Here is a 23,880-nt window from a genome sequence, read left to right as displayed (position 1 = left end):
TCTCATAAGCCAGCGTCGGCCCTGAAGACCATCCCCCTCGTCTGGCCCTTCGCTGTTTGGGGACTGGATATGGTTGGACCGCTGAGGACCGGCAAAAGCGGCTTCACTCACGTGCTCGTTGCAGTCGACAAGTTTACCAAATGGATCGAAGCCAAACCTATCAAAAACCTTGACGCTAGCACCACTGTCAGTTTTATCAGAGAATTGACATTCAGATATGGAGTCCCACACAGCATCATCATGGACAACGGATCGAACTTCGATTCCGATGAGTTCAGAGCTTTCTGCGCCTCTCAGGGCACTCGAGTCGACTATGCTTCTGTTGCTCACCTACAGTCGAACGGACAAGCAGAAAGAGCCAATGGCCTAATTCTCAAAGGACTGAAGCCCTGACTGATGTGTGATCTCAAACACGCAGCAGGTGATTGGGTTGATGAACTTTCGTCACTTTTGTGGGGTTGAAGGACAACTCCTAATCGGTCGACTGGAAGAACTCCTTTCTTCTTAGTCTATGGAGCTGAAGCTGTTCTGCCAAGTGACTTGCTCCACAATGCACCCCGAGTTGAACTCTTCTCCGAAGCGGAAGCAGAGCAGGCCCGACAAGATTCAGTCGATCTCTTAGAGGAGGAAAGAGAGATGGCCTTGATCCGCTCGACCATTTATCAGCAAGATTTGCGTCGATTCCACGCCAGGAATGTGAGGGGTCGGGCCTTTCAAGAAGGAGACTTGGTTCTTCGAGTGGATCAACAGAAACCACACAAGCTCGCTCCAACTTGGGAAGGCCCCTTCATCGTCACCAAAGTTCTCCACAATGGAGCATACCATCTTTACAGTATCGAGCATCAGAAAGACGAGCCACGGGCTTGGAACGCGGAGCTGCTCCACCCCTTATATACTTAAATACTTGTTCGAATAAAACGTAATAAGCAACACCTTTTGTAATTCGTTTATCAAAGACAAGAGCTTACGATTCTCTCATTCGATTGTGTTGTTCTTATTTACTCCTGAAATCCCCCAGTGGGTGGGCTTAGTCGCGAATCCGTTCCGCCTAAGTTTGAAAAAATCCTACCGAGTGGAGAGCAATCCTCCCACTCGGGGGCTTAGCCGCAGTCGAGCACTCGCCTAAGTTCTCTCACTAAGAGGCTTAACGGCAGTCCAGCACTCGCCTAAGTTTGAAAAAAAATCCTACTGAGTGGAGAGCAATCCTCCCACTCGGGGGCTTAGCTGCAGTCGAGTACTCGCCTAAGTTCTCTCACTAAGAGGCTTAACGGCAGTCCAACACTCGCCTAAGTTTGAAAAAACCCTACCAAGTGGAGAGCAATCCTCCCACTCGGAGAATTAGCTGCAGTCGAGCACTCGCCTAAGTTCTCTCACTAAGAGGCTTAACGGCAGTCCAACACTCGCCTAAGTTTGAAAAAATCCTACCGAGTGGAGAGCAATCCTCCCAATCGGGGGCTTAGCTGCAGTCGAGTACTCGCCTAAGTTCTCTCACGAAGAGGCTTAACGGCAGTCCAGCACTCGCCTAAGTTTGAAAAAATCCTACCGAGTGAAGAGCAATCCTCCCACTCGGGGGCTTAGCTGCAGTCGAGTACTCGCCTAAGTTCTCTCACTAAGAGGCTTAACGCCAGTCCAGCACTCGCCTAAGTTTGAAAAAATCCTACCGAGTGAAGAGCAATCCTCCCACTCGGGGGCTTAGCTGCAGTCGAGTACTCGCCTAAGTTCTCTCACTAAGAGGCTTAACGGTAGTCCAGCACTCGCCTAAGTTTGAAAAAACCCTACCGAGTGGAGAGCAATCCTCCCACTCGGAGGCTTAGCTGCAGTCGAGCACTCGCCTAAGTTCTCTCACTAAGAGGCTTAATGGCAGTCCAACACTCGTCTAAGTTTGAAAAAAACCCTACCGAGTGGAGAGCAATCCTCCCACTCGGAGGCTTAGCTGCAGTCGAGCACTCGCCTAAGTTCTCTCACTAAGAGGCTTAATGGCAGTCCAGCACTCGCCTAAGTTTAAAAAAAAATCCTACCGAGTGGAGAGCAATCCTCCCACTCGGGGGCTTAGGTGCAGTCGAGTACTCGCCTAAGTTCTCTCACTAAGAGGCTTAACGGCAGTCTAGCACTCGCCTAAGTTTGAAAAAATCCTACTGAGTGAAGAGCAATCCTCCCACTCGGGGGCTTAGCTGCAGTCGAGTACTCGCCTAAGTTCTCTCACTAAGAGGCTTAACGACAGTCCATCACTCACGTAAGTTTGAAAAAACCCTACCGAGTGGAGAGCAATCCTCCCACTCGGAGGCTTAGCTATAGTCGAGCACTCGCCTTAGTTCTCTCACTAAGAGGCTTAACGGCAGTCCAGCACTCGCCTAAGTTTGGAAATATCCTACCGAGTGGAGAGCAATCCTCGAGAGCTCCTCGCTGGCGCCTTATGCGCTAGTCGAGGAAACCAGCGCCCGCGCGCCCTGGCTATGTGGGCCGCCCAAGAACGTGCCGACGCGCTCGCGAACGATGCACGCTTCCCCTTCTCGATCATTCTGTTTGCTGAAGCAAAAAAAGCTCGATCATTTCGTGGTTAAATTTCAAGCAATAAATTCGGAATCTCAGAAAACATAATTTAAAAATAAAATGCTCACGGATTCTAAAAAGTTCGCTGATTTGAATAAAAAGCATCAAACTTGAAAAAAAGTTCACAAATTTCAAAAAAGTTCATTGATTTTGACAAAAAATCCACAAAATTTTGTAAAAAAAATAATCAAATTTGAAAACAGTTCATAAATTTTGAATAAAGTTCAGCGATTTTGGAAAAATGTTCATCGATTTGAAAAAAGTTCATCTAGTTTCAAGAAAAAAGTTCACGAATTTGAAAAAAGTTCATCTATTTTGAAAAAAGTTCATCAACTTTGAAGAAAAAAGTTCACGAATTTGGAAAAATTTCATCAATTTTGAAAAAAGTTCATCAACTTAAAAAAAAAGTTCATGAATTTGAAAAAAAGTTCATCGATTTTGAAAACAATTCATCAACTTTTAAGAAAAAAGTTCACGAATTTGAAAAAAGTTCATCAACTTTCAAGAAAAAAAGTTCACGAATTTCTTTCGCAATTATTTTCACGGATTTGGAAAAAGAAAGAAAAAAGGAACAAAGAGAAAAATAGGAAAAAAGAAGAAGAAGAAGGAGAAAAGGAAAACAACCCTCTATGATAAGACGCGAGATCGATTAGTCGGGTGGTGATGACATCGTAATTTAAGACGGACGTCTCGGGTTCGAATCCTGCCTTGTGCACGTTCTTTTTGCAGTCTATAGAAACAGAAAGAAAAAAAACAGGCGGACGTGGGATGGGCCGGCCCGTTATGAAACCAAAGTGTACGAGGGGGGTATGCGCCCTGTACCAAATGCACTATATTCGGCGCTTAAGGCGCCGAATAGGATTTGGTGCAATCCTCCCACTCGGCGGCTTAGTGCAGTCCAGTACTCGCCTAAGTTTGAGACCCATCCCTATCCGCAAGGACGACGAGGTGCAGGTCGAATGCAACCTTCTCCTTCGGAGCTGCGGCACAAATACAACATCCGCTCCATCCTTATTCGCAAGGACGACGAGGTGCAGGTCGACTGCAACCCTCTCCTTCGGAGCTGCGGCACAAATACAACATCCGCTCCATCCCTATCCGCAAGGACGAAGAGGTGCAGCAAGCAAAGTCCATCCGAAGACAAACACAAGCACATTCGGAGATAAACCAAATTCAGATAAATCCTAAAAAAGTTCCAACCAGCAAATCGAAAGGTACTCGGGCACCAAGCCCGAAGGAGTTTAACGGTTACAGAAACCACTCGGCATTCCGAGGCAAATTTAAAGTGTATCCAAGTTTCATAAGATTGTTCACTCGACCGGAGGAGGGCTGGCAGGCTCCACGAATGAGTCCAGATCGATCCCGTCAGCGATTCGAGTGGTGGCAGCAAGGAAAGTCTCTATGAAGGACTGGAAGTCGTGCTTTTTGGTGTTAGCGACTTTGATCGCAGCCAGCTTTTCTTCACGAGCCTCCTTGCAATGGACTCGCACCAGGGACAGCGCCACATCAGCACCCGGGCGGAGGATTTCTTCCATTCTTGCACTCGGTCAGGGATCTCGTTCAGTCGAGTCATCAAAGATTCCAGATCATTCTGAAGCGTCGCCCCCGGCCAAAGCGTCGAGTCAATTCGAGAGACAACCTCCTTCAAGCGTGCGAGGTAGCTTGTGGCGCTGGCGATACGAAACTCCAGTCGGAGCACGTTCATCGCAGTTTCGTCGTAGTCTTGGCAGAGTTCTGCAGCCAAAAGTCAGTTCATCAACCGAGCGAAATCCGATTGCAAGCATCAACACAGTCGGATTAAAAGAAATACCTTCCAGCGCGAGATAAAGCTTCTTGGTGAGGGTCCTTAGATAAGCTTCTGTGTCATACCTCTTGCGGATTGCAGACTCCAACTTTTCATTCAGGACGACCTTGTCCTTCTTAAGGCTGGTCACTTCGCGGTTAGCTTCATTAAGACAAGATTTCAGTTTATTCACCTCTCCTTCAAGCGTTCCGATTGAAGCAAGCTTCTTGTCTACGAGAGCGGTTTTGTCTTGGGCTGCTTTTTGCACGGCGGCGAGGTCTGAGTCCTTCTTGTCCAGAGCCAACTTCATTTTCTCTGCAAAAGAATTAATTGAATCAAAGAAGAGATCAAAGAGATATATTGAAATTCAGTCGACGATCAGTTACCTTCCATACCAGCGGCCTCATCTTGAGCTTTTTTTAGATTTTGCTGAGCCAATTCCAAGTCTAAGTTGAGTTGCCTCTGCTTCTCTTCGAGTTCGGCAAACTTGGAGATAAGAGTACAAGACTTCTGCAGGAGGCAAGAGACAGATCAATCGATAGGTTCGAAGGCAGTTCATTTTTGAGTGAATAAAACCTAAAGAAGTGGGCAACAAGTTGTTTAGACCCCAGTCGACTGCCAGCAGTCGACCGCGGTCTCGGGGACTACATCCAGTGGGTGCACTTGGCGTGCCCCCACCGGTTCTGATCCAACTCGACCGGCCCGCCGGAGTCGAGTGCAAAAAAAAGAAGAGAGAAAGAACAATTGCGCCATCAAGAGAGAAGAACTTAGACCACAGTCGACTGCCAGCAGTCGACCGCGGTCTCGGAGACTACACCCAGTGGGTGCACTTAGCGTGCCCCCACCAGTTCTGGTCCCACTCGCCCAGACCGAGTGGAAGAACGAAGCTACCAAAAAAGACAGCAACACCCAGTGGGTGCTCTAATTCTACGCAAACAACAGAAGATTGTGCAGTAGAAGATTTTTCGAGAACAAAAGCAGTCGGAAAGTCTACTCACCTGGACATTGGCCCGAAGGGCGGCACTAGCGTCGTAGGCAGCATGACTGCTCTCGTGCACTATCTTCACCTGCTCCATCATCATATCAGCCTGTTGGATGGCTTCCGCAGCCGCTTCCGACTAGTTGTCTGGGACGGGGTAGCTGGTGAAAAAGTGTGCAGACGACCCAGGTGCGGCTGCTTGAAGCTCTGTGGTGTGGAGTTGGATAGTTGAAGGAACCACAGGCGCGGTCGACCGCGTGGGATGCCCACTCGGCAAGGGTGCAGTGAACGTCACAGTGGCCCTGTCTGCGTCTTCAGCTTGACGGACGGGAGGCATTGCAGTTGGTTCTTGCCGAGCCACCCTGCCAGCTATTACCTTCTTGCTCTTCCTAGGCTTAGGAGCCACATCTTCGCCGTCGTCCGGAAGATCAATGATGTTGGGTGGAGCTGCAAGACAGAACATTCGACCCCAAGTGAACCACTCGGCCCTAAAAGGATCAAGAATCGAAATTGCAAGAGTTCATACCTGGGTTCGAGGTTACCGCATCCTCCATTTCCTCGTCCCAGTACTGGTATGAAGAGGTCCCTGACGTAGCAGCACTGCAAAGGCCCGCGTTCAATCTGTTACACCCAGTTAATCGAATCCACATGAAGGACAAGTCAGATCGTTACCCGGAGATAGTAGGAACGATCACTTTGATCCTGGGCAAAGCTTTTGGCAGTTTGGAGGAGATGGCTTTCGGCACATTCGGCGCTGGGGGCGGCGCGACCTTAGATTGCTTTGGAGCCTTCTCAGTCGGCGCCGGGGAAGACGTCCTGGGGCGCTTTGAGGACTGCCCGATTGGCGCAGCCACCAAGTCCGGAGCGCTTGCCGGGTCATGAGTGTGCTTGGACCTCCTCTCCCTGCGAGGAGGCGAGTCGACTTCTTCCTCATCAGTCGATTCCTCGCTCTCCTCGTCCTCCTCGGCTTCCGAATGCTCCTCGCCACTCTCGCCCCCGCTCCCTTCTTCCTCAGCGCCTGGGTCCTGCACTCCGTTGGGCATCGAGTACATTTCAATGAGGGCCTGAAAGGATAAAAATCAAAGGAAATTCAGTCGACTACAAACGGGACATCACATGGTGAATCGGAAAGATACTTGATAAAATAGAAATATACCTGCTCCGGCTGGTGCGAGTTGTCGAATGGAATCACCCTCCTAGACCCCCGAGGGTTATCTTTGTTGCCAGTGATTCCCCTCAACCAGTTCTCCAAGATATCCTCGATGACCTCCTCCGGGTGGATCCGAGTGGTATCCTCGAGCCCATAGTACATCCACATCGGATGATCGCGCGCCTGAAGAGGTTGGATGCGTCGACCGAGAAAGACCTCCAGCAGATCCATCCCAATCACCCCGTCGCGGACAAGCTGGATGACCCGTTCAACCAGCACCTTGACCTGCGCCTTCTCTTCTGGAACTACCTTCAGAGGAGCAGGCTTCTCCACTTGAACCAAGGAGAAAGGAGGAAGTCCAGTCGATTAGCCAGGGGTTGGCTGATCCTTGCAGTAGAACCAAGTCGACTGCCAGCCCCGGACCGAGTCAGGAAGGATCATGGCTGGGAAAGTACTCTTGCTCCTCATCTGGATCCCCAGACCACCGCACATCTGGATCACCCGCATCCTCTCGTCACTCGATTTGGCCTTTTTGACCGACTGAGAACGGCAAGTGAAGATGTGTTTGAAAAGCCCCCAGTGTGGTCGACAGCCCAAGAAGTTTTCGCACATGGACACGAAAGCGGCCAGATAGACTATGGTGTTCGGAGTGAAATGGTGGAGCTGAGCCCCAAAGAAGTTCAAAAAACCCCGAAAGAAAGGGTGGGGAGGCAGTGAGAATCCGCGATCTACGTGGGTTGCGAGGAGGACACACTCACCCTCTCTAGGCTGCGGCTCGGTTTCGTCCCCCGGAAGCCGAGCCAACTTGTGAGGGATCAATCCCCCCTCCACCAGGTCGTCGAGGTCGTCCTGCGTGATTGCCGAGCGGATCCAGTCGCCCTGGATCCAGCCCACCGGCAGGCCGGACCTCGATGAGGATCCGCCCCGGCTGGTCCGCTTGCCCTTCGCCTTCGCGGTCGCCTTCTTCGTGCATTCCAGCGCCGCCGTCTTCTCCTTCCCCATGGTGGCGGATCGAGCTCGAGCAGAGGTCCGGCGACGAGGTGGAAGCGAGAGTGGTGGAGGGATCGGGAGAAAGGGAAGAGAGAATGGGAGCGTGCGGAGCAGAGGCCTGGCCCGAGACCTTTTATAAGGCCTTCCACCGAGTGGCTGACTGGTGGACCCAAGCGATCTTAACAAATCCCGCAACAGTTGCGCGCGCAGTACGTGGCAAAAAAGGTGGTGCGAGGATCGAGGAGACTTGCCTAATCCGTCCCGATAACCTCGGTTCCGCCCGTCTGGCGCACTTCCCAAAATTCGAATCCCGCGAGATCCGCGGAGAGCAGAACAACCTGTCAGACTGAAGACAAACACCCTCTACATCATCATTCAGAATTCTACCATGAAAGTTCACTCGACAACAACCAAGAATGGACCAAGGCGATTGAGAAAGGAGTCGACGTCGTCACCTCAACTCATTGTTGCAGGACAAGGCATATTCATAGCACAAAGAGTGGGTCGGAAGTGTTCTCAACCCCTTCCTCACTCAAACCCTGATCCATTCGGGGGCTAATGATGAAGCTATGTACCTAGGGTAGGGTCACGGAATTGTCCAGCATACCCTACCCAAGGACGTCTCTGCAAAGAATCAGAAGCAGTCGAAGAGAAACTGTCATCCACTCGACCATTGAGATGCACTCACTCGGCCACCTTGAAGACACTCGACCACCAGAAGATGAGGAACCCTCCACTCTGCAACGGTCTGGATTTAAACCATAGCATTATGAGCATTTATGACACTTTACTGTAGATGTTACCAGTAACGCCTTTCCTTTATGAGCATTGAACCATGTGTAACGGAGGGAAGCTGGGGTCCTGGCGCACTCTATATAAGCCACCCCCTCCTCTGGAACAGGGGTTCGCACTTTTGTAAACTCACACACACACACATATAATCCAGTCGACCGCTTCAGGGCACCGAGACGTAGGGCTGTTACTTCCTCTGAGAAGGGCCTGAACTCGTAAAACTCGTGTGTACAACTACTCCATAGCTAGGATCTTGCCTCCTCATACTTACCCCCTATTCTGCTGTCAGTTTAAGATCCACGACACTAACCGATAATGGATATGAATATAGAAATTCTTAGTTTTTCCTCTTCCACTACACATATTTTGGTGTTCGTTTTCCATCAACATTTTTTTGGGTAATTACATATGAACAGAAGTATCACTTAGGTTCCGCGGAGTAGAGGAACGACCACAGCCCACAGAACTGTCGCTATTTCCTCTTCCTTCTTTGCATGCACAGTGGACAATCGATTTCTTGGATCCTCTATCAGATGTTGTCATGGCATGCTAAAGGTTCATGGTGGATGAGATGCTGTCATGACATGTTGGATCTCTCGCTTGCCCAGGCGATAGTGTATCCCTTTCTTCTTTTCCTCCTTTGCACCCACAGTGGAGTCTGAATATTTTGTGGGATTTTTGGCATCACGATCCTTCTTTAGGTGATCTATTAGATGTTGCCATGGCATGCTGAAGATTCATGGTGGATTTGGATCCTGCCAAAGTCGTACATGCTAACGACCATATCCCATAGAAGTATCGCTATCTCCTCGTCCTCCTTTGCACGCACAACGGACACTGAATTTCTTTCGTACTCGATGAGATGTTGTCATGACATGCTAAATCTCTTGCCTATCAGAGGTTCATGGTGGGTGTGGATCATGCCAGTACGAATTGCCTGCCATGGAGCGCCGCAGATCCACGCTGGGTTGCCGGAGGGCTGCCGTCTTCGCGGCCTCATCGTCCTACCAAGACGCGGAACGCGGCAGATGCGTGCAGGTTTGCTGGCCGGGCTGCCTATTACTACATAAGATTGGACAGTATCTCCTACTCCAATACGATCACGACTCTTAAACCTGATTTGCCAACAAAAATCAATCAGGACAGGAATCAATCCGGTAACTAACTATCAAATTGTATGCTTTCAAAAGAAAAGAAAAGCGTCAAGTTGTACACGTGCATGTGACCTCCTTTTCTTTAGCTGGAACATAACTAACTTAAATACGTATATTTAGTTTTTTTTTCATGGGACGTATATTTAGCCTGGTTGACTGTTTTTAGCAACCCTGGAAAAAACTGCTTTTAGCACATGGCCACATCGGTGTGTTTATGATGATAAATCTGGACCGTTCAAACCTCTTAATTCTAGTGCATTAAATCTCCACCGTTCTTTTTCTACTGTCTTAATAATAATATAATAGATATAAAAATTAACTATTTGCGGAATTTTGACATATGTATGTATATGAGAACCTTTTTTACTTTTATAATCTAAAAACATGTGTATCTGATACAAATCTATTGTATACAATATGCTTACCAAATTGCTAATAGATAAAGCTTCCCATATTAATTGATAAATGACATGAGCGATGATGTCATGATTTTATACTTTTGGACGGCAATACAAATTGCACCTCGCTCACGCTGGTGCCTATTACGTGTGCCAACCGGACTACTGCTTTTTTTTCACCTTGTTATTCCTGTTTGGCTCCCGTCAGACTACACCCTTTTTTCCTATTAATATAATTGTGTTTGGCTCCTGTGTGAATACATATCTGTTTGTACGTGACAGATTGTACCCAATAGATGTTCTACGTAACTTTCTTCATCTTTTTATCTCAACCGTTATAATTAAAATCAATGGATACTATTTTTTTAGCATATGTGGATTAAGGTGACGGCTTGTTTGTCTTCTATTTTAATTATATAGTAGATAGATGACCAAGGAAACCAACATACTGATCGGGTCCTCCACATTTTCTAGTGGGCCTGAAAAGATTAATTATTGTCATTGTTTTTTGGTTTAATATCCTTCGGCAAGCTTTAGTGCTTGTACTCGTCACTGGTGGTCTACGGATCTGGATATAACTTTTTTTTCCCGGCCTTCAGTGTATTGCCATGATTGAGGAAAAAATATTGCACACGACAAAATAAAATAGAACATCCAAAATTGGTGATCAATATATTGCACACGAAGATTTTATTATTGGATCCTAACATTTTCCATTCAGTGCAACTCTAGTAGCAGATGATGCAGTCACAATACTTGTGATGGTCGACAACCCTACACTCAGCTCTCTTGACGTCAGGTCCCCAAATTTTTTGGCAGGCCGTCTGGCAAGTTGAGCCTGTGCACTTAGGACTTGAAAGAATAGTTCGCATCTCGCAATGATCTGTAGACAAGAATGCACATCATTAAAAGAAGACCAAACTGAGAAAATTACAAAGAAATTCGTGCAATTTCACTGCCAATATTATTATTCTAATCCTGTTTACAGGAGAAAGTAAACATACATGGATAGGGAGATTGATTCCTTACCATCAATGGAGTTTCCTAGCTGCACAAGCACCATAAGGCAAACAAGAATAACTTTCCCCTCCATAAGCGCAGACTAAATTTTCCTATTCCCGGCGTCCACAAGCATACGTGATCGTATCTTTATATATAGACTCGTAGGTAGAGAGCATTTTCTACCATATCACTCAATTAATTCCGAAAGATCTTTTCAATTTGTAAATATGATATCCATATAATTGATTATATTTTCCATATTTATGCCAACATAAATTCTGTAGATATTCTGAATTGAGCTCCATTAAAAGTGTTATCATCAAATCTAGCATTCAATAGCATATCATTTGAGTAGTCGCACATTAGACGTTGTTATACTACGGTTGACCATCACCAGGCAAACTTTCTTCACCTTGTTGCTCCAAAACATCTAATTTTCCTTTCCTTTTGTTGGACCAATTAAGTTCGGAATCAATGAGTCCCGAACGTTCCATGTTTTGCCATCTTGCCCCGAACGTGCTAGTTGTCATTGGATCGAAACGCACGCATCTTACACTCCTGTCTGGCCGGGTCATCCCAGTGCTCGTTCGTGACAAGGAGAAGCCGCCCGAACGCTCTTCTCCGCCCACCCTGCACCACTAGTCTGCCACACCCATTCCCAATCTCACCGGCAAGCACAAGAAGGAGCCTGGGCAGGGGGCTCGATCCAATGCGACCCCGCCACATCTCCCGCGCCTCCGGCGACCGCTGAGCGCCTCCAGGTTCATTCACAGCTGCCCCGTGCCGCTCCTCTTTGTATCGTTCTGCTCACCACCCCCTCTCATCCCTCTTCTCCCTTGCTGTGAAGAATGACGTCGCCGCCGCCGTCCATCGCCCGGAACGCCCGCCTTCGGCAAACCATCCTCCGAATCCGTCCATCCCCGCCCTGATCTACAGGCCCCACCGCAGGCGGGGGCAGTGTTTCGATGCGGCCTCCACTCATGCGCTCCTCGTCACCGACGAGCACCAGGACGCTGCTCTCCGGGGTCCGCAACAACCGTCAAGGTGTGGTCGCGGGCAGAGTCGAGCGTCCCTGCTAGCCCGTGCTACCACGTTAGGCATCAAGGCCTCCTCCCCACTACTGGAGAAGGGCTTATAGATGAACTCTAATAAGTGGCGGGTTCCACTTGTTACCCGCCACAACTATTTTTTAAAAGAAGTAGTGGCGAGTACCAAAAGCCAGCCGCCACAGTTACAGGAGTAGCTGTGGCGGGCCGAGTTAAGTGCTCACTACAGAAAAATCCTCAGGGGGACTGCCTTGCTTAATTCAGCAGTGATGGGACGTCTCTAGTGCTCGCCGCAAGTGTACGACATTGCAGTGGCGTGCGGTGCCTGGAAACCTCCACTAGTTATCGTGGTCGGGTGCTCAGTTTGATGCACAATGTTAGACATCTCACCATGCTTGGTTATGCACAAAAAAGTTGAAAGAATACAAAACATCCCACCATGACTTTTTTGATGACATTGGTTTTAGTTAAACGGTGCAGAAAGGGCTTCCAGACGAAGGCCACACTCGATGGTAACATCAGTGTAACATTCAGGGTCTCATTCAGAGTAAGCTTCCTCATTCTCGTCATTCTGTCTATCATTATCATTCGATTTGTCCTCATCTTCATTGCTGCCCTCATCATCTTGTTCATCCTCGTCATTTTGGCTGTCATCGTCATTCGATTTGTCCTCATCTTCACGGCTGCCCTCGTCATATTGACTGTCTTCATCATCCTGGTGGTCATGGCTATCATCACGATCCTGGTCATCGCCATCGTTGCAAAAATACATTTTCCTAAACCTGTTGACCTCTCCATCCCGGGAAAAGGATATCTATTCTCCTTGGATGAAATTATTCTGTGCAATGTACTGCTTCCATTCATCGGAATATATGATGGTTCTGTCCTTCCGTTTACGCACATCTAGTTCGAATGTGCGCCCCATATCATCGTCGAAGTACATAACGTTACCGCATAAATTGTTGAAGTCAACCCTTATGTTGCATGGGATACACTATGCAGCAGGTCATCATTAACAATAAAGTCAGTACAATAATTATACAAATGGTTTGAATAGAATACTAGTTGAGGTTAAAGAATGTTACAATAATTCGGCATGAACTTTGCTAACTATTGAACATATTTTGAGTACTAGAAGTTTGATGAAACAAAAGTTAATCAACGTTTCATCAAAATATTGGCACTCATTTTGAGAACCCATGCACTTGTCATATGTAAATTCGGCATGTACTTTGTTGACTACTGAACATATTTTGAGTACCAGAAATTTGATGAATCAGAAGTTAATCAACGTTTCGTCAAAACATTGGCACTCAATTTGAAAACACATGCACTTGTCATATGTAAATTTGGAATCAACTTTTCTTACAAAGCTAAACAATATTGTCATAGCAATTGAAATTCGGCATTAATTTTGCTTACAAAGTTGACGTATGGAGCAAAAGAAATTTGACGAAACGGAAATGAATCAACGTTTCGCAAACTCTTTTTCACTCTTTTTCCAATCCTTGTCAACAAAATGAAGCCCATGCACTTCTCATATGTAAGAAAATTCAAACATCATTGCCACTTGTCATATTTAGCAATTATTTGGTATTGAAAATTCTTATATGTTATACAACCAGTTAATCTACAAATTCATAAGATGCAAATTCTATACCCTAGAGCGTAATTTAGTCGCGGAGATTGATTATACCATTGGCCGCTTTTCCAGCCGCTGACGTGATGGTGGTCGAGGGCGGCGGTCGAGCGTGGCGATCGAGGTGGAGGACGCGGCCGCGGTCGAGGCGGAGGATGGGGGCTACGTGCGATCGAGGTGGAGAACGACGCTCACTGCGTCAGATGCGTGGAAGGTATCGCCAGGTAGTTGGAGGGACTGCAGCGGCGGTCCAGTCGCGGGACGACGAGGAAGAGGAAATGGAAGAGAGAAAGACGAAACGGTGGAAATGAAAGTTGCTATCAACGGTTCTTGGGCGGGCACACAAGGGGAACTGTCCGTCGAGAGCATTGAAGGGAGAGCACGTGCACCCGCCACAACATACTTTTCCAAAATTTGAATTAGTTGGCGTGCTTGCCAAAATATAATTATGGCGGGCGGCTAGCGATGTCCACCAATGCTTCCCCACAAACCAGTGGCCGGTACTTGGTCGGCGCTCGCCACTACATTTTCCATCCGGCTGGGGGGGGGGGCATATTTGGTAGGGCATAGCTGTGGCCGTTGTGGCCGGCGACCGCCATAGACATGCCCGTAACTGTGACGGGCATGTCATGTTACCCGCCACTACTCTTTTGGAAAAGTAGGAGTGGCGGGTGACATTCCCTGTCCGCCACTATTTATAGTTGACCTATATTGATTTTGACAGTAGTTCGACACCGTTGGTGGCTTAGACGGCTCGACCCTGTGTTTCCCTGGGTAGGGGATACCAATATGGAGATGGCCGAGGCTGGGGCTGGCGCCAGATCTGCGAAATGGATGATAGTCCACGACAGAGGCATGGGCAAGGCAGATAGGAGAAGTAAGAAAACCTAGGGCCAAACTGCTTCAAATGAAGAAGATTATGTGTATCACTTTATGGAAAGGCAATGCGATCAAAGAAACCTATCTATTAAGGAGAGTTCTAACCATAATTTGTAACATAAAGTGGATCATGTGCACAGGCATGAAAAGGAAGTCCATCAATGAAACATACCTAGCAAGGTGAGGAATGTTCTGACACGTTCAGATTTTTGCAAGTTAATTTGTTAAGAGAGGAGATTATGTGTAGTTTTGCATGAAAGGTTCCCATTCATGGAGGGGTGGTGGTGGGAGTTGAAGGCAAAAGTAAGCAATGCGTGTCGGCCTACCAACTCCTTATAATAGTAGAGATATAGGTGATTTGGTAAGATAAGAAAATATATGTGATTTGATAAGATATGAAAAATATATGATGTTTTTGTTGTATAAGTAAAGTTGTGATTGTCATTTAATAGTAGAGATAATGATAATAATAAATGGGATAATGCACTCGATTAGTGATTCGTTATTGAGAATTGTTTGATTTTGTTTTGGAAGAATATTGGGAAAAAAACTTATGTATGTCTTTTAGAAAGATTATCTCACATATATGGTGGGATTTCTGAATTCTTAATTTCCTATTATTTTTGTAAATGAATTGAACCAGCAACTACCAGAGCAAGCATCAAACAAGATCTCCCCCACTAGTGCAGAACCGGGCAATAGCACCGGTTCGTAAGGCCCTTTAGTGCCGGTTCGGTAACCGGCACTAAATTGTGGGCACTAAAGCCCCCTCCCCTTTAGTACCGGTTCAGCACGAACCGGTGCTAAAGGGCAACCACGTGGCACGAGCTAGCTTCGTGGGCACGTAGGACATTAGTATCGGCTGGTAACACCAACCGGTACTAAATGTTTGGGTGTGTTTTGGTTTTATTTTTTATTTTTACTTTAATTTTGTGTTTTCAATTTAATTTAGTGATTGTTTTACATTATAATGAGTTGTTAAATCATTTGGTGAATGTACTGCAGATTAGTTTGACTGGATGCGTGGATCCTAGCTAAGTCATCAAGTATATGTCATATCCATATTATATATACTTGATCACCTAATTAAGTGATCGAGGTAATGTGGATATGGCATATACTTGATCACTTAGCTAGAATCCATCCAGTTGAAACTAATATGCAGTTTCTTTCATAAATGATATAATAACTCATCATCATCATCATCATCATATTAATATAAAAACTCTTGCAACATATATATCATCACCAACGGTTTTCATAGCAAAGATATCATCGAGTTCAACATGGTAATGATATTATAAGCATTCATAACACCACAAAAGCAAATCACTCTTTGAGATTAAGTTCAGAACGAAGAACACGGACATGAGAGGACAAGTACTAAGAGCATGAACTAGCTAAGTAATCACTGCTGCTGCTCTCTCTCAGGTAAAATATCATAGAACATGTATAGCTTTGCTGATTCATCATATTGGAGCATGCAGATGAACATGTCTCCTAATCGTGGGTTGCGCTTTTGATTGCTGCCCCCCAGTACTTCTCTTTGATCGTTCACAATTTTGCTCCAGTATTTTACTATTAAGCATTCCTCGCTATTAGAAATCCTGAATGCACTAAAGTGCATTGTAGGATATCTTGGCCGTAAGCTAACAATATTCATGGTACCTTTAGTCTCGATCCAATCAGGCACAACATTCATCGGGAGTCCCTGTTGAAGAACATCGTATAGTAACATACTTAGCAATGAAGTTTAGCTTAAAAAAACAATGTATGCAAAAGATGCACTGAGGAGAAATAGTAGAAATCTTACCATCTTTCCTAAATATATGTAACCGTAGTTCAGTACGAACACTATTGCTCGCACATTTTGAGTACTAACATTTCTAAGTGCAGCAAAGAAATTTGTCTTGACAGCATCAAGATCCTCAAGCCATGAAACATAATGACTTGTCTCCTCGCAGTTTAGTTCAGCCCCGGGACAGTGGACGGTCCTGTCTACCAAGCGCCGAACATGTTTGCTTGATTGGAAGTAAGCTGTCAATATAAATTGAGATCTATTAATTATTCAACTGGTTCAAATAATCTCATATCGAAGACATAAATATGGTTGAGAAACTCACATAATGGTAGAACTGGAGGCGTCTGCACATCGACCCAGATGTCTCTATTACCTTCAATATCATCTTCCGGACGAATATCAAAGGTGATAATCATATCAGGCTCAATGCATAAGCCTTGCATAGTGCTTGCCAAGTTTTGCATTCAAAATAGGTGTATGTGTCTGCATTGTATAATTTAACGTTGAAGGTATAACCATGCTCGGTCTTCAAGTAAACTCTTTTTACCTCCATAGTTTCGTTAAGACTGAAACATATCTTATCCAAGACAAAAATTCTTGCATGGCAGGGGATACGCTAGTAGAATCGTGAAAAATTAAAATTAAAGGTTGAAGCAAATGAAGCATAAGTCATGCTTAATTACGAAAAAAGACTTGTTGTTGTGACTTACTGTATCCACTTCGAATTTCTCATCCAGCTTGATGCTGAAGCGTCTATCATCAACTAGAAAATTTCTGCCGCACAGGCCGCGCTGGTCTTCGGAGTATCCGCACATAATGAAATCGTGTTCGTCGTCAGACGACATTCCTATGTTCATAGGTGAAACATTAAACACTTATTAGTTCTATTAATTCAACTAATTCTGTTAATTCAACTAGTTCAACTAATTAATTAAACTAATTCAACTAAGCACTTACGAAAAATATACCTAATTAATTGAACTAATTCAACTAACTAGTTCAACTAATTAATTCACCTAATTCAACTAAACTAGTTCTATTAATTTTCTTACTAAAAATAAGGTAGCTAGTTCTATATAATAAAATGTTAATTAGATAATGAAATCTCATATAACTAAATTAAATATATACCTAAATTTTCTTACTAAAAAAACTTTTTCTATTAATTTTCATACTAAAAATAAACTAGTTATATTAATTCAACTAGTTCAAATCTCATATATATACCTAATTAATATCTAGCTATACTAATTCAACTAGTTCAACTTGTTCTAATTCATCTAAAATTGACATTAATATTTAACATCTTTTCCATATAATTCATCTAACATGCATTAACATTCTAACATTATTATCTACGTAATTTATCTAACATTAATCTAAACAACAGAAAATAGAAAATAAGTAAAAACAATGGGTGTGTATGTGTGTGTGTGTGTGTGTCTCTCTCTGTGTGTGTGTGTACGAGCGGGGGGCGGCTGCATACGGGCGACGGCGCGGGCGATGCGACGGGGACGGGCGGCGGGCGAGGCGGCGGCGACGGGCGGCGGGGCGACGGCGGTGACGGTGACGACGGGTGGCGGGGGCAACGGCGGTGACGGTGACGATGGGTGGCGGGAGCGACGGTGGTGACGGCGACGGCTGGCGGCGGGGGCGGCGAGGGTGGCGCGCGATGGGCGATGGGCGCGGCGAAGAAGTTGGATCGAGAAAAAGTGATGGTCAATGAAACTGAATTTTTCGTAAGTGCCATATATATAGGAGGGGCCTTTAGTACCGGTTGAAGCCACCAACCGGTACTAAAGGCCAATTTTCGCCTCGCCAAGGGGCGGGAAACGACCCCTTTAGTACTGGTTCGTGCCACGAACCGGTACTAAAGGCCCAATCATTAGTACCGGTTGGAGCCACCAACCGGTACTAATGATTGTGCGCTGCCACCGGCGGGGCACAATGTTTAGTCCCACCTCGCCGAGCGAAGGGCAGCCGCACTGGTTTATAAACCCAACCGCGGCTGTTCCTTCGAGCTTATGTATATATTTATCTTCTGGGCCTAAATAGGGCGCGCTGCCCTGTGAGTCTACTCGCCCTTCTGGGCCTGCATTTGCACATCCTAGGTCTGGCAGGCCCACTGGACAGCGCCCCAACAAATTTTTTATATAGTTTTTTCTTTTCTGTATTATTTATTTTTGAGTAATTTTTATATAGTTTTTTTCTTTTCTGCTTTATTTATTTTCTTCTATTTATTTCTGAGTAGTTTTTTGTGACCCTCTCTACTCTGATACTCCGAAATGATAATACCATTGCAAGTTTCAACATTTTCAGAATTCATTTTGTAGTGATTTTCAATTTCACGATCATTTAGCTCTCTAAACAATTAGGTAAATGACCGAAAAACAACAAATGATGTCAGAACATGTTGGAAATTGATGACGTCACTTTGAATGTTGCATACTGAACACAAAAAAAGTCCGAAGTTCAAATAAGTTTAAAAACATTGAAGTGCCCGTATAACAGATGAGTTCTCGTCCGAAACCCTGATACTCCGAAAAAGTTTGTCCAGTTTGCACACGAAGTGCGTCCAGTTTTTGTCGTGACCCTCTCTACTTTTTCGCACATGCTATGTGGGTGAAATGATGATACCATGTCAAGTTTCAACATTTTCAGAATTCATTTTGTAGTGATTTTCAATTTCACGGTCATTTAGCTCTCTAAACAATTAGGTAAATGACCGAAAAACAACAAATGATGTCAGAACATGTTGGAAATTGATGACGTCGCTTTGAATGTTGCATACTGAACACAAAAGAAGTCCGGAGTTCAAATAAGTTTAAAAAACATTGAAGTGCCCGTGTAACAGATGAGTTCTCGTCCCAAACCCTGATACTCCGAAAGAGTTTGTCCAGTTTGTACACGAAGTGCGTCCAGTTTTTGCCGTGACCCACTCTACTCTTTCGACATGCTATGCGGGTGAAATGATAATACCATTCCAAGTTTCAACATTTTTAGAGTTCATTTTGTAGTAATTTTCAATTTCATGGTCATTTAGCTCTCTAAACAATTAGGTAAATGACTGAAAAACAACAAATGATGTCAGAACATGTTGGAAATTGATGACGTCGCTTTAATGCAGCATACTGAACAAAAAAGAAGTCCGGAGTTCAAACAAGTTTAAAAACATTTAAGTGCCCGTGTAACAGATGAGTTCTCGTCCGAAACCCTGATACTCCGAAAGAGATTGTCCAGTTTGTACACGAAGTGCGTCCAGTTTTTGCCGTGACCCTCTCTGTTCTTTCGCACATGCTATGCGGGTGAAATGATGATACCATGCTAAATTTCAACATTTTCACAGTTCATTTTATAGTGATTTTCAATTTTACGGTCATTTAGCTCTCTAAACAATTAGGTAAATGACCGAAAAACAACAAATAATGTCAGAACATGTTGGAAATTGATGACGTCGCTTTAAATGCTGCATACGGAACAGAAGAAGTCCAGAGTTCAAATAAGTTATTATAAAAAAGTGCAATGCTGGTTAATTTGCTTCAAGCCTTTCGGAATAGTGTAGACTGCACTACACATAGCTCAGTGCAATCTATGCTATTCCGAAAGGCTTGAAGCTAATCAACGTGCAGGTGAGCATTGCGCCTCTTCGTCATTGTCTCTGCACTCACGGCTTATAAACCGCTCATACTGCCTCTCTCTTGGCGAGGTGGGACTAAAAATCAGTTTACTAAGAAACTCTAGTACCGGTTCATGCCATGAACCGGTACTAAAGGTCTTCGTGGGGGCCCCAGCCTGACCACAGCCGCACTGGCCTCATTAGTACCAGTTCGTGGCATGAACCGGTACTAAAGGTTGCCCACGAACCGGTACTAATGATACCCGCCCGCCTAGCCGTTGGAACCGGCACTAATGTGCTTCATGTTTGACCCTTTTTCTACTAGTGCCCCTTCAATTGGATTTGATTTTTTAATGTGCGGGAGAAAAATCCAATGGGATGGGGTGTTGAGAGATGAGGCGAAAATAAACCAATGCAAAGGGGATGATGGGAGGTTAGACAAAAATAAATAGGTGAGGCGAAAATAAACCAGGATATCAAGCTACCAACTTCCCTTTTAGATTAGAGATAAGAGTAGATATTGATCAATGATAACTGATTTGCACGTATATCTATACCAATATAAAAAAGACCCAAGGAACACATTCAATTAATCTCGGCCATCAAAATAGATCAATCAAATGACCTAGATAAGAAATAATTAATGTTTGTGCTTATGTCACAATTAATGTTTAATTTAAATTCTATCTAATATCAACATGCAATTAATTTTCTACATAATATCAACATTCATTACCCATATACGTATTTACTACTACAACATTTATTCAGGTTATTCACGAACGCACACTAGCGACCTTTGTCATAAGCCACAAGTTGGGGTTAGATATTAGGCAAGTATTAATCAACATTAATGAACACAATTAATTCTGACCAACATGCAACATTTTGATACACATATCCTTCTCAGATATTAATGCAGGGCCAAGAGGCTAAGACTTCCATCACTTGTATAAATAGCACTCCATCATCATGTTCTTATCCTCACACTCCCATCGCATCCAACAATTTCGTTGGATCGAGCAATTGGTCATGGCGTTCAACAGCGCTCAACTGCTTGCTGCCTTCTCCTTGGCCCTGCTCCTCATTTCCTCCGGTAAGTTAAGCTGGCTCGGATCGTAGTACTGAAATTCCGTATTGTAAATTAGGATCATGGAAACACTTATTAACATGATTTTTGGGTGTATCGGTAAATTGTGTGGTTCAGGTGCTGCGCTGAAAGATTGCGCCCGTATTGATATTGGTGAATGCAACCAACATAAATGCATTACAGCCTGCATCAAATTAAACTTCAATACGGCTATCTGCGATAATGACGCAACCAGCAAAGACAGCGGAGGAGACGTTTCCTTGAACGAGATGGGGTTATATGGGTCGTGCGTGTGTTGTTAGATTTTATTTTATGGGTTTCCTCTTCTTAAAATTGTAAACCTTGCCCTGTCAGATAATAAAAATCCAAGGACTCTTCTGGCTCGAATTTGATTTCCTTGTCGTTCGTCGTGCGCGTGTGTGTACAACCGTGGATCGTGTCGTGGGGCCAACAACCTTATGTCTTCCCCTTCCTCTATTCTAGTCCACTCCTTTCTCTAATCCATTCCGGCCGCTCTTATCCATTCCTCAATCCCTTGAGATAGATAGAGAGAGCGAGCGAGACGGAGCTAGCCAGACAGAGTGGTTGTACCCTCCTCCACGGAGGAGAGCTCTAGGAGTGTAGCAAGCGGCTGGGATGGAGATGCGCACGAAGGGGACGCCGACGGCTTGCGTGTTGGTAACGCCGAGAGAGCAGCAGCAGGGGCGCGGCCGCGTAAAAATCCTGAAAAAAGAGCTAGGTCGGGTCTACGCTCCCCTTTTGGTGATAAAAGAAGCACAAGATTTATAAGAACATATTACGCCGGTGCGCAAAACCAGTCCATCGGCCCATCAATCTGGACCACCCAAGAAAAAATTATGTGTTTTATTCACACTTCTCAAGACTCGATTATCAACTGTAAGCTTTCTGCTTGTGGAGATATTTTCTAAAATGCCAAAACGCTATATATATATATATATATATATATATATATATATATATATATATATATGCCCGTGCGTTGCAACGGGGTAGAATTTGTTGTGTTTATTGACCGCCAACGTCCCATAACAACATTCAAAAGGTACCACCAAAATATGTCCATCAATTGCAATGGAAGAAACAAAAATCACTTTACTCTCCTATCCCAGTAAGCATGTAATGATTTAAGCCTAAACTTAGCCTAAAAACCTAAGCAAAAACTTAAATATACGCTTTTATAATGTTTCTGTCACAAGCGTCAACTTTAGGGGTAAAAAAGGAACTTACTCTTTCATTTATGATAAACTTCAATTATTCCGGCCATGAATATGAATTATGTGCTTTCAGCATGACCAGTTTTGCAAAAATGCTACACCTCCGCATAACTATTCAACAATTAATATTAAAATTGTAAACCTTGCCCTGTCAGATAATAAAAATCCAAGGACTCTTCTGGCTCGAATTTGATTTCATTGTCATGGGGCCCACCACCTTATGTCTTCACCTTCCTCTATTCTCGTCCACTCCTTTCTCTAATCCATTCCTGCCGCTCTTATCCACAGAGAGCGAGCGAGAGCTCGGTGAGCTAGCCAGACAGAATGGTGGTAAGGTAACCTCGTCCACGGCGAAGAGCTCGAGGAGAGTAGCAAGCGGCTGGGCCGGACATGCGCACAAAGGGGACGTGTTCATGATATAATTTGGCTGCCCCTTCTCCCCTGGTGACCTAGGTTGCCGACCCCGACAAACCAAGTCGCGCAGAACCAACGAAGCACCCAAACTGAATTGCCTAACACGGGGGACAAACTCGCCTACCCCACTCTCCTCTCGTGACCAAGGTCGCCGACCCAGACGAACCAAGTCGCACAAAACCACCGAAGCACCCATCCTGAATCGCCTAACGCGAGGGGCAAACTCACCTACCCCCTATCCCCTCATGACCTAAGTCGCCGACACCGACGAACCAAGTCGCACAAAACCACCGAAGCACCCAAACTGAATCGCCTAACACAAGGCACAAATTCAGCTATCCCTCTCACCTCATGACCTAGGTTGCCGACCTCGATGAACCAAGTCGCCCAAAAACCACCGAAGCACCCAACCTGAATAGCCTAACACGAGGCACAAACTAGCCTACCCTCCTCCTCTAGTGACCTAGGTCGCCGACACCGATGAACCAAGTCGCCCAGAAACCACGAATGTTGTTGCAAAACGTTTTTTCATCGAAAATAGGGGCGTAGACTTCTTCATTTACTTTAGGCTTCCCTGCCTTGTGACAACAAAAGGTCTATTTCTCAAGCACATTAGTGTACACAGACCTCCTGGACGTGTTGGGGTAGCGTAATCTTGCACTACTAGGGAAAACCTTATACACAGAATCTTACCAGTAGTGCGGGTCAAAAAGAAGCGCTACTACTACTTACCACTAGCACATGGCAAACAAACACGTTGCAGCTAAGTTTATAGCAATAGCGCGTCTCAGTGAAGAAGCTCTACAACTACAATTCCCCTACTGTTATCGCCAGGCTACCAGTAGTATTAGCGAGTTAAGAAAAGCGCGCGGCTGCTAAAGTTGTTGTAGCAGCTTATTGCTACTGCTAATGAAAATAAAATAAAATGAAAAACATATAGAGAAGTAAATGAAAATGGAAGGAATAAAAAAAGGAAAGAAAAAAAGAAAATGTGAAGGAAAATAAATGAAAAAGAAAAATAAAGGAGAAAGGCGTAGCAGCAGCGTGCTTTTAGGACATGTGCTATAGCTAACTTAGCAGTAGCGCGTTTAGTCAGCCAGCGCTATAGCTAAGTTAGCTATAACTAATGTAGCAGTAGCGCTTTTCCTGAAACGCGCTACTGCTATAATTGACCTAACCACATGGTTCTTTCTTCCCCAAGGCTACTTCCCCAAATCCCACTCGTCTGCTGTCGTCGCAGTCACCGCCCTGCATCGCCGCCGGCCGCCGCGCGCTCTCCCGTCACCCTCCGCACGCCCTCGACGCCGCCCCCGACCCCGTCCTCGACGCCACCCTACATCGCCGCCCTCCGCCGCGCGCCTG

The 23,880-nt window shown here is 45.2% G+C and overlaps 1 long non-coding RNA gene across 1 annotated transcript; it reads left to right on the top strand.

Annotated features, from left to right (window-relative positions):
• Positions 1-20,773: 20,773 nt before the first annotated feature.
• On the top strand, positions 20,774-21,256 carry LOC123059727 (uncharacterized). The gene is made up of 2 exons (XR_006427536.1): positions 20,774-20,875; positions 20,987-21,256. It is a non-coding gene; the product is annotated as an uncharacterized lncRNA (long non-coding RNA).
• The last annotated feature ends 2,624 nt before the right edge of the window (positions 21,257-23,880 follow it).

Source organism: Triticum aestivum, chromosome 3A (genome assembly GCF_018294505.1).
Source record: "Triticum aestivum cultivar Chinese Spring chromosome 3A, IWGSC CS RefSeq v2.1, whole genome shotgun sequence".
Lineage (NCBI taxonomy): Eukaryota > Viridiplantae > Streptophyta > Magnoliopsida > Poales > Poaceae > Triticum > Triticum aestivum.
Note: the sequence above shows the minus strand (reverse complement) of the source record. Positions and strands in the feature narration are given on the sequence as shown.